The following is a 15,454-nucleotide window of genomic DNA, read 5'->3' as shown; positions in this document are numbered from 1 at the left end:
CTCCCACAGGTTTCAGTGTTAATCAGTGAGACTCCCTCAGGGTTCAGTGTTAATCAGTGAGACTCCCTCAGGGTTCATGTGTTAATCAGTGAGACTCCCATAGGGTTCATTGTTAATCAGTGAGACTCCCACAGGATTCAGTGTTAATCATTGAGACTCCCACAGTGTTCGGTGTTAATCAGTGAGACTCCCACACTGTTCAGTGTTAATCAGTGAGACTCCCTCAGGGTTCAGTGTTAATCACAGAGACTCCCACAGGGTTCAGTGTTAATCAGTGAGACTCCCATAGGGTTCAGTGTTAATGAGTGAGAATCCCATAGAGTTCAGTGTTAATCAGTGAGACTCCCACAGGTTTCAGTGTTAATCAATGAGACTCCCACAGGTTTCAGTGTTAATCAATGAGACTCCCACAGGGTTCAGTTTTAATCAGTAAGACTCCCATAGGGTTCAGTGTTAATCAGTGAGACTCCCACAGGGTTCAGTGTTAATCAAGTGACACTCCCACAGTGTTCAGTGTTAATCAATGAGACTCCCACAGGGTTCAGTGTTAATGAGTGAGACTCCCATAGGGTTCAGTGTTAATCAGTGAGACTCCCATAGGGTTCAGTGTTAATCAGTGAGACTCCCATAGGGTTCAGTGTTAATCAAGTGACACTCCCACAGTGTTCAGTGTTAATCAATGAGACTCCCACAGGGTTCAGTGTTAATGAGTGAGACTCCCATAGGGTTCAGTGTTAATCAGTGAGACTCCCATAGGGTTCAGTGTTAATCAGTGAGACTCCCATAGGGTTCAGTGTAAATCAGTGAGACTCCCACAGGGTTCATGTGTTAATCAGTGAGACTCCCATAGGGTTCAGTGTTAATCAATGAGACTCCCATAGGGTTCAGTGTTAATCAGTGAGACTCCCATAGGGTTCAGTGTTAATCAGTGAGACTCCCATAGGGTTCAGTGTTAATCAAGTGACACTCCCACAGTGTTCAGTGTTAATCAATGAGACTCCCACAGGGTTCAGTGTTAATGAGTGAGACTTCCATAGGGTTCAGTGTTAATCAGTGAGACTCCCATAGGGTTCAGTGTTAATCAGTGAGACTCCCATAGGGTTCAGTGTAAATCAGTGAGACTCCCACAGGTTTCAGTGTTAATCAGTGAGACTCCCTCAGGGTTCAGTGTTAATCAGTGAGACTCCCACAGGGTTCAGTGTTAATCAAGTGACACTCCCACAGTGTTCAGTGTTAATCAATGAGACTCCCACAGGGTTCAGTGTTAATGCGTGAGACTCCCATAGGGTTCAGTGTTAATCAGTGAGACTCCCATAGGGTTCAGTGTTAATCAGTGAGACTCCCATAGGGTTCAGTGTTAATCAAGTGACACTCCCACAGTGTTCAGTGTTAATCAATGAGACTCCCACAGGGTTCAGTGTTAATGAGTGAGACTCCCATAGGGTTCAGTGTTAATCAGTGAGACTCCCATAGGGTTCAGTGTTAATCAGTGAGACTCCCATAGGGTTCAGTGTAAATCAGTGAGACTCCCACAGGGTTCATGTGTTAATCAGTGAGACTCCCATAGGGTTCAGTGTTAATCAATGAGACTCCCATAGGGTTCAGTGTTAATCAGTGAGACTCCCATAGGGTTCAGTGTTAATCAGTGAGACTCCCATAGGGTTCAGTGTTAATCAAGTGACACTCCCACAGTGTTCAGTGTTAATCAATGAGACTCCCACAGGGTTCAGTGTTAATGAGTGAGACTTCCATAGGGTTCAGTGTTAATCAGTGAGACTCCCATAGGGTTCAGTGTTAATCAGTGAGACTCCCATAGGGTTCAGTGTAAATCAGTGAGACTCCCACAGGTTTCAGTGTTAATCAGTGAGACTCCCTCAGGGTTCAGTGTTAATCAGTGAGACTCCCTCAGGGTTCATGTGTTAATCAGTGAGACTCCCATAGGGTCCATTGTTAATCAGTGAGACTCCCACAGGATTCAGTGTTAATCATTGAGACTCCCACAGTGTTCGGTGTTAATCAGTGAGACTCCCACACTGTTCAGTGTTAATCAGTGAGACTCCCTCAGGGTTCAGTGTTAATCACAGAGACTCCCACAGGGTTCAGTGTTAATCAGTGAGACTCCCATAGGGTTCAGTGTTAATGAGTGAGAATCCCATAGAGTTCAGTGTTAATCAGTGAGACTCCCACAGGTTTCAGTGTTAATCAATGAGACTCCCACAGGTTTCAGTGTTAATCAATGAGACTCCCACAGGGTTCAGTTTTAATCAGTAAGACTCCCATAGGGTTCAGTGTTAATCAGTGAGACTCCCACAGGGTTCAGTGTTAATCAAGTGACACTCCCACAGTGTTCAGTGTTAATCAATGAGACTCCCACAGGGTTCAGTGTTAATGAGTGAGACTCCCATAGGGTTCAGTGTTAATCAGTGAGACTCCCATAGGGTTCAGTGTTAATCAGTGAGACTCCCATAGGGTTCAGTGTTAATCAAGTGACACTCCCACAGTGTTCAGTGTTAATCAATGAGACTCCCACAGGGTTCAGTGTTAATGAGTGAGACTCCCATAGGGTTCAGTGTTAATCAGTGAGACTCCCATAGGGTTCAGTGTTAATCAGTGAGACTCCCATAGGGTTCAGTGTAAATCAGTGAGACTCCCACAGGGTTCATGTGTTAATCAGTGAGACTCCCATAGGGTTCAGTGTTAATCAATGAGACTCCCATAGGGTTCAGTGTTAATCAGTGAGACTCCCATAGGGTTCAGTGTTAATCAGTGAGACTCCCATAGGGTTCAGTGTTAATCAAGTGACACTCCCACAGTGTTCAGTGTTAATCAATGAGACTCCCACAGGGTTCAGTGTTAATGAGTGAGACTCCCATAGGGTTCAGTGTTAATCAGTGAGACTCCCATAGGGTTCGATGTTAATCAGTGAGACTCCCATAGGGTTCAGTGTAAATCAGTGAGACTCCCACAGGGTTCATGTGTTAATCAGTGAGACTCCCATAGGGTTCAGTGTTAATCAATGAGACTCCCATAGGGTTCAGTGTTAATCAGTGAGATTCCCATAGGGTTCATTGTTAATCAGTGAGACTCCCACAGGATTCAGTGTGAATCAGTAAGACTCCCATAGGGTTCAGTGTTAATCAGTGAGACTCCCACAGTGTTCAGTGTTAATCAATGAGACTCCCACAGGGTTCAGTGTTAATGAGTGAGACTCCCATAGGGTTCATTGTTAATCAGTGAGACTCCCATAGGGTTCAGTGTTAATCAGTGAGACTCCCATAGGGTTCAGTGTAAATCAGTGAGACTCCCACAGGGTTCATGTGTTAATCAGTGAGACTCCCATAGGGTTCAGTGTTAATCAATGAGACTCCCATAGGGTTCAGTGTTAATCAGTGAGACTCCCATAGGGTTCAGTGTTAATCAGTGAGACTCCCGTAGGGTTCAGTGTTAATCAAGTGACACTCCCACAGTGTTCAGTGTTAATCAATGAGACTCCCACAGGGTTCAGTGTTAATGAGTGAGACTCCCATAGGGTTCAGTGTTAATCAGTGAGACTCCCATATGGTTCAGTGTTAATCAGTGAGACTCCCATAGGGTTCAGTGTAAATCAGTGAGACTCCCACAGGGTTCATGTGTTAATCAGTGAGACTCCCATAGGGTTCAGTGTTAATCAATGAGACTCCCATAGGGTTCAGTGTTAATCAGTGAGACTCCCATAGGGTTCAGTGTTAATCAGTGAGACTCCCATAGGGTTCATTGTAAATCAGTGAGACTCCCACAGGGTTCATGTGTTAATCAGTGAGACTCCCATAGGGTTCAGTGTTAATCAATGAGACTCCCATAGGGTTCAGTGTTAATCAGTGAGACTCCCACAGGTTTCAGTGTTAATCAGTGAGACTCCCTCAGGTTTCAGTGTTAATCAGTGAGACTCCCTCAGGGTTCATGTGTTAATCAGTGAGATTCCCATAGGGTTCATTGTTAATCAGTGAGACTCCCACAGGATTCAGTGTTAATCAGTAAGACTCCCATAGGGTTCAGTGTTAATCAGTGAGACTCCCATAGGGTTCAGTGTTAATCAGTGAGACTCCCACAGGGTTCAGTGTTAATCAAGTGACACTCCCACAGTGTTCAGTGTTAATCAATTATACTCCCACAGGGTTCAGTGTTAATGAGTGAGACTTCCATAGGGTTCAGTGTTAATCAGTGAGACTCCCATAGGGTTCAGTGTTAATCAGTGAGACTCCCATAGGGTTCAGTGTAAATCAGTGAGACTCCCACAGGTTTCAGTGTTAATCAGTGAGACTCCCTCAGGGTTCAGTGTTAATCAGTGAGACTCCCTCAGGGTTCATGTGTTAATCAGTGAGACTCCCATAGGGTTCATTGTTAATCAGTGAGACTCCCACAGGATTCAGTGTTAATCATTGAGACTCCCACAGTGTTCGGTGTTAATCAGTGAGACTCCCACACTGTTCAGTGTTAATCAGTGAGACTCCCTCAGGGTTCAGTGTTAATCACAGAGACTCCCACAGGGTTCAGTGTTAATCAGTGAGACTCCCATAGGGTTCAGTGTTAATGAGTGAGAATCCCATAGAGTTCAGTGTTAATCAGTGAGACTCCCACAGGTTTCAGTGTTAATCAATGAGACTCCCACAGGTTTCAGTGTTAATCAATGAGACTCCCACAGGGTTCAGTTTTAATCAGTAAGACTCCCATAGGGTTCAGTGTTAATCAGTGAGACTCCCACAGGGTTCAGTGTTAATCAAGTGACACTCCCACAGTGTTCAGTGTTAATCAATGAGACTCCCACAGGGTTCAGTGTTAATGAGTGAGACTCCCATAGGGTTCAGTGTTAATCAGTGAGACTCCCATAGGGTTCAGTGTTAATCAGTGAGACTCCCATAGGGTTCAGTGTTAATCAAGTGACACTCCCACAGTGTTCAGTGTTAATCAATGAGACTCCCACAGGGTTCAGTGTTAATGAGTGAGACTCCCATAGGGTTCAGTGTTAATCAGTGAGACTCCCATAGGGTTCAGTGTTAATCAGTGAGACTCCCATAGGGTTCAGTGTAAATCAGTGAGACTCCCACAGGGTTCATGTGTTAATCAGTGAGACTCCCATAGGGTTCAGTGTTAATCAATGAGACTCCCATAGGGTTCAGTGTTAATCAGTGAGACTCCCTCAGGGTTCATGTGTTAATCAGTGAGACTCCCATAGGGTCCATTGTTAATCAGTGAGACTCCCACAGGATTCAGTGTTAATCATTGAGACTCCCACAGTGTTCGGTGTTAATCAGTGAGACTCCCACACTGTTCAGTGTTAATCAGTGAGACTCCCTCAGGGTTCAGTGTTAATCACAGAGACTCCCACAGGGTTCAGTGTTAATCAGTGAGACTCCCATAGGGTTCAGTGTTAATGAGTGAGAATCCCATAGAGTTCAGTGTTAATCAGTGAGACTCCCACAGGTTTCAGTGTTAATCAATGAGACTCCCACAGGTTTCAGTGTTAATCAATGAGACTCCCACAGGGTTCAGTTTTAATCAGTAAGACTCCCATAGGGTTCAGTGTTAATCAGTGAGACTCCCACAGGGTTCAGTGTTAATCAAGTGACACTCCCACAGTGTTCAGTGTTAATCAATGAGACTCCCACAGGGTTCAGTGTTAATGAGTGAGACTCCCATAGGGTTCAGTGTTAATCAGTGAGACTCCCATAGGGTTCAGTGTTAATCAGTGAGACTCCCATAGGGTTCAGTGTTAATCAAGTGACACTCCCACAGTGTTCAGTGTTAATCAATGAGACTCCCACAGGGTTCAGTGTTAATGAGTGAGACTCCCATAGGGTTCAGTGTTAATCAGTGAGACTCCCATAGGGTTCAGTGTTAATCAGTGAGACTCCCATAGGGTTCAGTGTAAATCAGTGAGACTCCCACAGGGTTCATGTGTTAATCAGTGAGACTCCCATAGGGTTCAGTGTTAATCAATGAGACTCCCATAGGGTTCAGTGTTAATCAGTGAGACTCCCATAGGGTTCAGTGTTAATCAGTGAGACTCCCATAGGGTTCAGTGTTAATCAAGTGACACTCCCACAGTGTTCAGTGTTAATCAATGAGACTCCCACAGGGTTCAGTGTTAATGAGTGAGACTCCCATAGGGTTCAGTGTTAATCAGTGAGACTCCCATAGGGTTCGATGTTAATCAGTGAGACTCCCATAGGGTTCAGTGTAAATCAGTGAGACTCCCACAGGGTTCATGTGTTAATCAGTGAGACTCCCATAGGGTTCAGTGTTAATCAATGAGACTCCCATAGGGTTCAGTGTTAATCAGTGAGATTCCCATAGGGTTCATTGTTAATCAGTGAGACTCCCACAGGATTCAGTGTGAATCAGTAAGACTCCCATAGGGTTCAGTGTTAATCAGTGAGACTCCCACAGTGTTCAGTGTTAATCAATGAGACTCCCACAGGGTTCAGTGTTAATGAGTGAGACTCCCATAGGGTTCATTGTTAATCAGTGAGACTCCCACAGGATTCAGTGTTAATCAGTAAGACTCCCATAGGGTTCAGTGTAAATCAGTGAGACTCCCACAGGGTTCATGTGTTAATCAGTGAGACTCCCATAGGGTTCAGTGTTAATCAATGAGACTCCCATAGGGTTCAGTGTTAATCAGTGAGACTCCCATAGGGTTCATTGTTAATCAGTGAGACTCCCACAGGATTCAGTGTTAATCAGTAAGACTCCCATAGGGTTCAGTGTTAATCAGTGAGACTCCCACAGGGTTCAATGTTAATGAATGAGACTCCCATAGGGTTCAGTGTTAATCAGTGAGACTCCCATAGGGTTCAGTGTTAATCAGTGAGACTCCCATAGGGTTCAGTGTTAATCAAGTGACACTCCCACAGTGTTCAGTGTTAATCAATGAGACTCCCACAGGGTTCAGTGTTAATGAGTGAGACTCCCATAGGGTTCAGTGTTAATCAGTGAGACTCCCATAGGGTTCAGTGTTAATCAGTGAGACTCCCATAGGGTTCAGTGTAAATCAGTGAGACTCCCACAGGGTTCATGTGTTAATCAGTGAGACTCCCATAGGGTTCAGTGTTAATCAATGAGACTCCCATAGGGTTCAGTGTTAATCAGTGAGACTCCCACAGGTTTCAGTGTTAATCAGTGAGACTCCCTCAGGTTTCAGTGTTAATCAGTGAGACTCCCTCAGGGTTCATGTGTTAATCAGTGAGATTCCCATAGGGTTCATTGTTAATCAGTGAGACTCCCACAGGATGCAGTGTTAATCAGTAAGACTCCCATAGGGTTCAGTGTTAATCAGTGAGACTCCCATAGGGTTCAGTGTTAATCAGTGAGACTCCCACAGGGTTCAGTGTTAATCAAGTGACACTCCCACAGTGTTCAGTGTTAATCAATTATACTCCCACAGGGTTCAGTGTTAATGAGTGAGACTTCCATAGGGTTCAGTGTTAATCAGTGAGACTCCCATAGGGTTCAGTGTTAATCAGTGAGACTTCCATAGGGTTCAGTGTAAATCAGTGAGACTCCCACAGGTTTCAGTGTTAATCAGTGAGACTCCCTCAGGGTTCAGTGTTAATCAGTGAGACTCCCTCAGGGTTCATGTGTTAATCAGTGAGACTCCCATAGGGTTCATTGTTAATCAGTGAGACTCCCACAGGATTCAGTGTTAATCATTGAGACTCCCACAGTGTTCGGTGTTAATCAGTGAGACTCCCACACTGTTCAGTGTTAATCAGTGAGACTCCCTCAGGGTTCAGTGTTAATCACAGAGACTCCCACAGGGTTCAGTGTTAATCAGTGAGACTCCCATAGGGTTCAGTGTTAATGAGTGAGAATCCCATAGAGTTCAGTGTTAATCAGTGAGACTCCCACAGGTTTCAGTGTTAATCAATGAGACTCCCACAGGTTTCAGTGTTAATCAATGAGACTCCCACAGGGTTCAGTTTTAATCAGTAAGACTCCCATAGGGTCCATTGTTAATCAGTGAGACTCCCACAGGATTCAGTGTTAATCATTGAGACTCCCACAGTGTTCGGTGTTAATCAGTGAGACTCCCACACTGTTCAGTGTTAATCAGTGAGACTCCCTCAGGGTTCAGTGTTAATCACAGAGACTCCCACAGGGTTCAGTGTTAATCAGTGAGACTCCCATAGGGTTCAGTGTTAATGAGTGAGAATCCCATAGAGTTCAGTGTTAATCAGTGAGACTCCCACAGGTTTCAGTGTTAATCAATGAGACTCCCACAGGTTTCAGTGTTAATCAATGAGACTCCCACAGGGTTCAGTTTTAATCAGTAAGACTCCCATAGGGTTCAGTGTTAATCAGTGAGACTCCCATAGGGTTCAGTGTTAATCAGTGAGACTCCCATAGGGTTCAGTGTTAATCAAGTGACACTCCCACAGTGTTCAGTGTTAATCAATGAGACTCCCACAGGGTTCAGTGTTAATGAGTGAGACTCCCATAGGGTTCAGTGTTAATCAGTGAGACTCCCATAGGGTTCAGTGTTAATCAGTGAGACTCCCATAGGGTTCAGTGTAAATCAGTGAGACTCCCACAGGGTTCATGTGTTAATCAGTGAGACTCCCATAGGGTTCAGTGTTAATCAATGAGACTCCCATAGGGTTCAGTGTTAATCAGTGAGACTCCCACAGGTTTCAGTGTTAATCAGTGAGACTCCCTCAGGTTTCAGTGTTAATCAGTGAGACTCCCTCAGGGTTCATGTGTTAATCAGTGAGATTCCCATAGGGTTCATTGTTAATCAGTGAGACTCCCACAGGATGCAGTGTTAATCAGTAAGACTCCCATAGGGTTCAGTGTTAATCAGTGAGACTCCCATAGGGTTCAGTGTTAATCAGTGAGACTCCCACAGGGTTCAGTGTTAATCAAGTGACACTCCCACAGTGTTCAGTGTTAATCAATTATACTCCCACAGGGTTCAGTGTTAATGAGTGAGACTTCCATAGGGTTCAGTGTTAATCAGTGAGACTCCCATAGGGTTCAGTGTTAATCAGTGAGACTCCCATAGGGTTCAGTGTTAATGAGTGAGACTCCCATAGGGTTCAGTGTTAATCAGTGAGACTCCCATAGGGTTCGATGTTAATCAGTGAGACTCCCATAGGGTTCAGTGTAAATCAGTGAGACTCCCACAGGGTTCATGTGTTAATCAGTGAGACTCCCATAGGGTTCAGTGTTAATCAATGAGACTCCCATAGGGTTCAGTGTTAATCAGTGAGATTCCCATAGGGTTCATTGTTAATCAGTGAGACTCCCACAGGATTCAGTGTGAATCAGTAAGACTCCCATAGGGTTCAGTGTTAATCAGTGAGACTCCCACAGTGTTCAGTGTTAATCAATGAGACTCCCACAGGGTTCAGTGTTAATGAGTGAGACTCCCATAGGGTTCATTGTTAATCAGTGAGACTCCCACAGGATTCAGTGTTAATCAGTAAGACTCCCATAGGGTTCAGTGTAAATCAGTGAGACTCCCACAGGGTTCATGTGTTAATCAGTGAGACTCCCATAGGGTTCAGTGTTAATCAATGAGACTCCCATAGGGTTCAGTGTTAATCAGTGAGACTCCCATAGGGTTCATTGTTAATCAGTGAGACTCCCACAGGATTCAGTGTTAATCAGTAAGACTCCCATAGGGTTCAGTGTTAATCAGTGAGACTCCCACAGGGTTCAATGTTAATGAATGAGACTCCCATAGGGTTCAGTGTTAATCAGTGAGACTCCCATAGGGTTCAGTGTTAATCAGTGAGACTCCCATAGGGTTCAGTGTTAATCAAGTGACACTCCCACAGTGTTCAGTGTTAATCAATGAGACTCCCACAGGGTTCAGTGTTAATGAGTGAGACTCCCATAGGGTTCAGTGTTAATCAGTGAGACTCCCATAGGGTTCAGTGTTAATCAGTGAGACTCCCATAGGGTTCAGTGTAAATCAGTGAGACTCCCACAGGGTTCATGTGTTAATCAGTGAGACTCCCATAGGGTTCAGTGTTAATCAATGAGACTCCCATAGGGTTCAGTGTTAATCAGTGAGACTCCCACAGGTTTCAGTGTTAATCAGTGAGACTCCCTCAGGTTTCAGTGTTAATCAGTGAGACTCCCTCAGGGTTCATGTGTTAATCAGTGAGATTCCCATAGGGTTCATTGTTAATCAGTGAGACTCCCACAGGATGCAGTGTTAATCAGTAAGACTCCCATAGGGTTCAGTGTTAATCAGTGAGACTCCCATAGGGTTCAGTGTTAATCAGTGAGACTCCCACAGGGTTCAGTGTTAATCAAGTGACACTCCCACAGTGTTCAGTGTTAATCAATTATACTCCCACAGGGTTCAGTGTTAATGAGTGAGACTTCCATAGGGTTCAGTGTTAATCAGTGAGACTCCCATAGGGTTCAGTGTTAATCAGTGAGACTTCCATAGGGTTCAGTGTAAATCAGTGAGACTCCCACAGGTTTCAGTGTTAATCAGTGAGACTCCCTCAGGGTTCAGTGTTAATCAGTGAGACTCCCTCAGGGTTCATGTGTTAATCAGTGAGACTCCCATAGGGTTCATTGTTAATCAGTGAGACTCCCACAGGATTCAGTGTTAATCATTGAGACTCCCACAGTGTTCGGTGTTAATCAGTGAGACTCCCACACTGTTCAGTGTTAATCAGTGAGACTCCCTCAGGGTTCAGTGTTAATCACAGAGACTCCCACAGGGTTCAGTGTTAATCAGTGAGACTCCCATAGGGTTCAGTGTTAATGAGTGAGAATCCCATAGAGTTCAGTGTTAATCAGTGAGACTCCCACAGGTTTCAGTGTTAATCAATGAGACTCCCACAGGTTTCAGTGTTAATCAATGAGACTCCCACAGGGTTCAGTTTTAATCAGTAAGACTCCCATAGGGTCCATTGTTAATCAGTGAGACTCCCACAGGATTCAGTGTTAATCATTGAGACTCCCACAGTGTTCGGTGTTAATCAGTGAGACTCCCACACTGTTCAGTGTTAATCAGTGAGACTCCCTCAGGGTTCAGTGTTAATCACAGAGACTCCCACAGGGTTCAGTGTTAATCAGTGAGACTCCCATAGGGTTCAGTGTTAATGAGTGAGAATCCCATAGAGTTCAGTGTTAATCAGTGAGACTCCCACAGGTTTCAGTGTTAATCAATGAGACTCCCACAGGTTTCAGTGTTAATCAATGAGACTCCCACAGGGTTCAGTTTTAATCAGTAAGACTCCCATAGGGTTCAGTGTTAATCAGTGAGACTCCCATAGGGTTCAGTGTTAATCAGTGAGACTCCCATAGGGTTCAGTGTTAATCAAGTGACACTCCCACAGTGTTCAGTGTTAATCAATGAGACTCCCACAGGGTTCAGTGTTAATGAGTGAGACTCCCATAGGGTTCAGTGTTAATCAGTGAGACTCCCATAGGGTTCAGTGTTAATCAGTGAGACTCCCATAGGGTTCAGTGTAAATCAGTGAGACTCCCACAGGGTTCATGTGTTAATCAGTGAGACTCCCATAGGGTTCAGTGTTAATCAATGAGACTCCCATAGGGTTCAGTGTTAATCAGTGAGACTCCCACAGGTTTCAGTGTTAATCAGTGAGACTCCCTCAGGTTTCAGTGTTAATCAGTGAGACTCCCTCAGGGTTCATGTGTTAATCAGTGAGATTCCCATAGGGTTCATTGTTAATCAGTGAGACTCCCACAGGATGCAGTGTTAATCAGTAAGACTCCCATAGGGTTCAGTGTTAATCAGTGAGACTCCCATAGGGTTCAGTGTTAATCAGTGAGACTCCCACAGGGTTCAGTGTTAATCAAGTGACACTCCCACAGTGTTCAGTGTTAATCAATTATACTCCCACAGGGTTCAGTGTTAATGAGTGAGACTTCCATAGGGTTCAGTGTTAATCAGTGAGACTCCCATAGGGTTCAGTGTTAATCAGTGAGACTCCCATAGGGTTCAGTGTAAATCAGTGAGACTCCCACAGGTTTCAGTGTTAATCAGTGAGACTCCCTCAGGGTTCAGTGTTAATCAGTGAGACTCCCTCAGGGTTCATGTGTTAATCAGTGAGACTCCCATAGGGTTCATTGTTAATCAGTGAGACTCCCACAGGATTCAGTGTTAATCATTGAGACTCCCACAGTGTTCGGTGTTAATCAGTGAGACTCCCACACTGTTCAGTGTTAATCAGTGAGACTCCCTCAGGGTTCAGTGTTAATCACAGAGACTCCCACAGGGTTCAGTGTTAATCAGTGAGACTCCCATAGGGTTCAGTGTTAATGAGTGAGAATCCCATAGAGTTCAGTGTTAATCAGTGAGACTCCCACAGGTTTCAGTGTTAATCAATGAGACTCCCACAGGTTTCAGTGTTAATCAATGAGACTCCCACAGGGTTCAGTTTTAATCAGTAAGACTCCCATAGGGTCCATTGTTAATCAGTGAGACTCCCACAGGATTCAGTGTTAATCATTGAGACTCCCACAGTGTTCGGTGTTAATCAGTGAGACTCCCACACTGTTCAGTGTTAATCAGTGAGACTCCCTCAGGGTTCAGTGTTAATCACAGAGACTCCCACAGGGTTCAGTGTTAATCAGTGAGACTCCCATAGGGTTCAGTGTTAATGAGTGAGAATCCCATAGAGTTCAGTGTTAATCAGTGAGACTCCCACAGGTTTCAGTGTTAATCAATGAGACTCCCACAGGTTTCAGTGTTAATCAATGAGACTCCCACAGGGTTCAGTTTTAATCAGTAAGACTCCCATAGGGTTCAGTGTTAATCAGTGAGACTCCCACAGGGTTCAGTGTTAATCAAGTGACACTCCCACAGTGTTCAGTGTTAATCAATGAGACTCCCACAGGGTTCAGTGTTAATGAGTGAGACTCCCATAGGGTTCAGTGTTAATCAGTGAGACTCCCATAGGGTTCAGTGTTAATCAGTGAGACTCCCATAGGGTTCAGTGTTAATCAAGTGACACTCCCACAGTGTTCAGTGTTAATCAATGAGACTCCCACAGGGTTCAGTGTTAATGAGTGAGACTCCCATAGGGTTCAGTGTTAATCAGTGAGACTCCCATAGGGTTCAGTGTTAATCAGTGAGACTCCCATAGGGTTCAGTGTAAATCAGTGAGACTCCCACAGGGTTCATGTGTTAATCAGTGAGACTCCCATAGGGTTCAGTGTTAATCAATGAGACTCCCATAGGGTTCAGTGTTAATCAGTGAGACTCCCATAGGGTTCAGTGTTAATCAGTGAGACTCCCATAGGGTTCAGTGTTAATCAAGTGACACTCCCACAGTGTTCAGTGTTAATCAATGAGACTCCCACAGGGTTCAGTGTTAATGAGTGAGACTCCCATAGGGTTCAGTGTTAATCAGTGAGACTCCCATAGGGTTCGATGTTAATCAGTGAGACTCCCATAGGGTTCAGTGTAAATCAGTGAGACTCCCACAGGGTTCATGTGTTAATCAGTGAGGCTCCCATAGGGTTCAGTGTTAATCAATGAGACTCCCATAGGGTTCAGTGTTAATCAGTGAGATTCCCATAGGGTTCATTGTTAATCAGTGAGACTCCCACAGGATTCAGTGTGAATCAGTAAGACTCCCATAGGGTTCAGTGTTAATCAGTGAGACTCCCACAGTGTTCAGTGTTAATCAATGAGACTCCCACAGGGTTCAGTGTTAATGCGTGAGACTCCCATAGGGTTCATTGTTAATCAGTGAGACTCCCACAGGATTCAGTGTTAATCAGTAAGACTCCCATAGGGTTCAGTGTAAATCAGTGAGACTCCCACAGGGTTCATGTGTTAATCAGTGAGACTCCCATAGGGTTCAGTGTTAATCAATGAGACTCCCATAGGGTTCAGTGTTAATCAGTGAGACTCCCATAGGGTTCATTGTTAATCAGTGAGACTCCCACAGGATTCAGTGTTAATCAGTAAGACTCCCATAGGGTTCAGTGTTAATCAGTGAGACTCCCACAGGGTTCAGTGTTAATGAATGAGACTCCCATAGGGTTCAGTGTTAATCAGTGAGACTCCCATAGGGTTCAGTGTTAATCAGTGAGACTCCCATAGGGTTCAGTGTTAATCAAGTGACACTCCCACAGTGTTCAGTGTTAATCAATGAGACTCCCACAGGGTTCAGTGTTAATGAGTGAGACTCCCATAGGGTTCAGTGTTAATCAGTGAGACTCCCATAGGGTTCAGTGTTAATCAGTGAGACTCCCATAGGGTTCAGTGTAAATCAGTGAGACTCCCACAGGGTTCATGTGTTAATCAGTGAGACTCCCATAGGGTTCAGTGTTAATCAATGAGACTCCCATAGGGTTCAGTGTTAATCAGTGAGACTCCCACAGGTTTCAGTGTTAATCAGTGAGACTCCCTCAGGTTTCAGTGTTAATCAGTGAGACTCCCTCAGGGTTCATGTGTTAATCAGTGAGATTCCCATAGGGTTCATTGTTAATCAGTGAGACTCCCACAGGATGCAGTGTTAATCAGTAAGACTCCCATAGGGTTCAGTGTTAATCAGTGAGACTCCCATAGGGTTCAGTGTTAATCAGTGAGACTCCCACAGGGTTCAGTGTTAATCAAGTGACACTCCCACAGTGTTCAGTGTTAATCAATTATACTCCCACAGGGTTCAGTGTTAATGAGTGAGACTTCCATAGGGTTCAGTGTTAATCAGTGAGACTCCCATAGGGTTCAGTGTTAATCAGTGAGACTCCCATAGGGTTCAGTGTAAATCAGTGAGACTCCCACAGGTTTCAGTGTTAATCAGTGAGACTCCCTCAGGGTTCAGTGTTAATCAGTGAGACTCCCTCAGGGTTCATGTGTTAATCAGTGAGACTCCCATAGGGTTCATTGTTAATCAGTGAGACTCCCACAGGATTCAGTGTTAATCATTGAGACTCCCACAGTGTTCGGTGTTAATCAGTGAGACTCCCACACTGTTCAGTGTTAATCAGTGAGACTCCCTCAGGGTTCAGTGTTAATCACAGAGACTCCCACAGGGTTCAGTGTTAATCAGTGAGACTCCCATAGGGTTCAGTGTTAATGAGTGAGAATCCCATAGAGTTCAGTGTTAATCAGTGAGACTCCCACAGGTTTCAGTGTTAATCAATGAGACTCCCACAGGTTTCAGTGTTAATCAATGAGACTCCCACAGGGTTCAGTTTTAATCAGTAAGACTCCCATAGGGTTCAGTGTTAATCAGTGAGACTCCCACAGGGTTCAGTGTTAATCAAGTGACACTCCCACAGTGTTCAGTGTTAATCAATGAGACTCCCACAGGGTTCAGTGTTAATGAGTGAGACTCCCATAGGGTTCAGTGTTAATCAGTGAGACTCCCATAGGGTTCAGTGTTAATCAGTGAGACTCCCATAGGGTTCAGTGTTAATCAATGAGACTCCCATAGGGTTCAGTGTTAATCAGTGAGACTTCCATAGGGTT

Source organism: Petromyzon marinus, unplaced genomic scaffold (genome assembly GCF_048934315.1).
Source record: "Petromyzon marinus isolate PM22_M1 ecotype Great Lakes invasive population unplaced genomic scaffold, UKy_Petmar_22M1.pri1.0 PM_Scaffold_4, whole genome shotgun sequence".
Classification (NCBI taxonomy): domain Eukaryota; kingdom Metazoa; phylum Chordata; class Hyperoartia; order Petromyzontiformes; family Petromyzontidae; genus Petromyzon; species Petromyzon marinus.
This window is presented reverse-complemented; position numbering follows the sequence as displayed.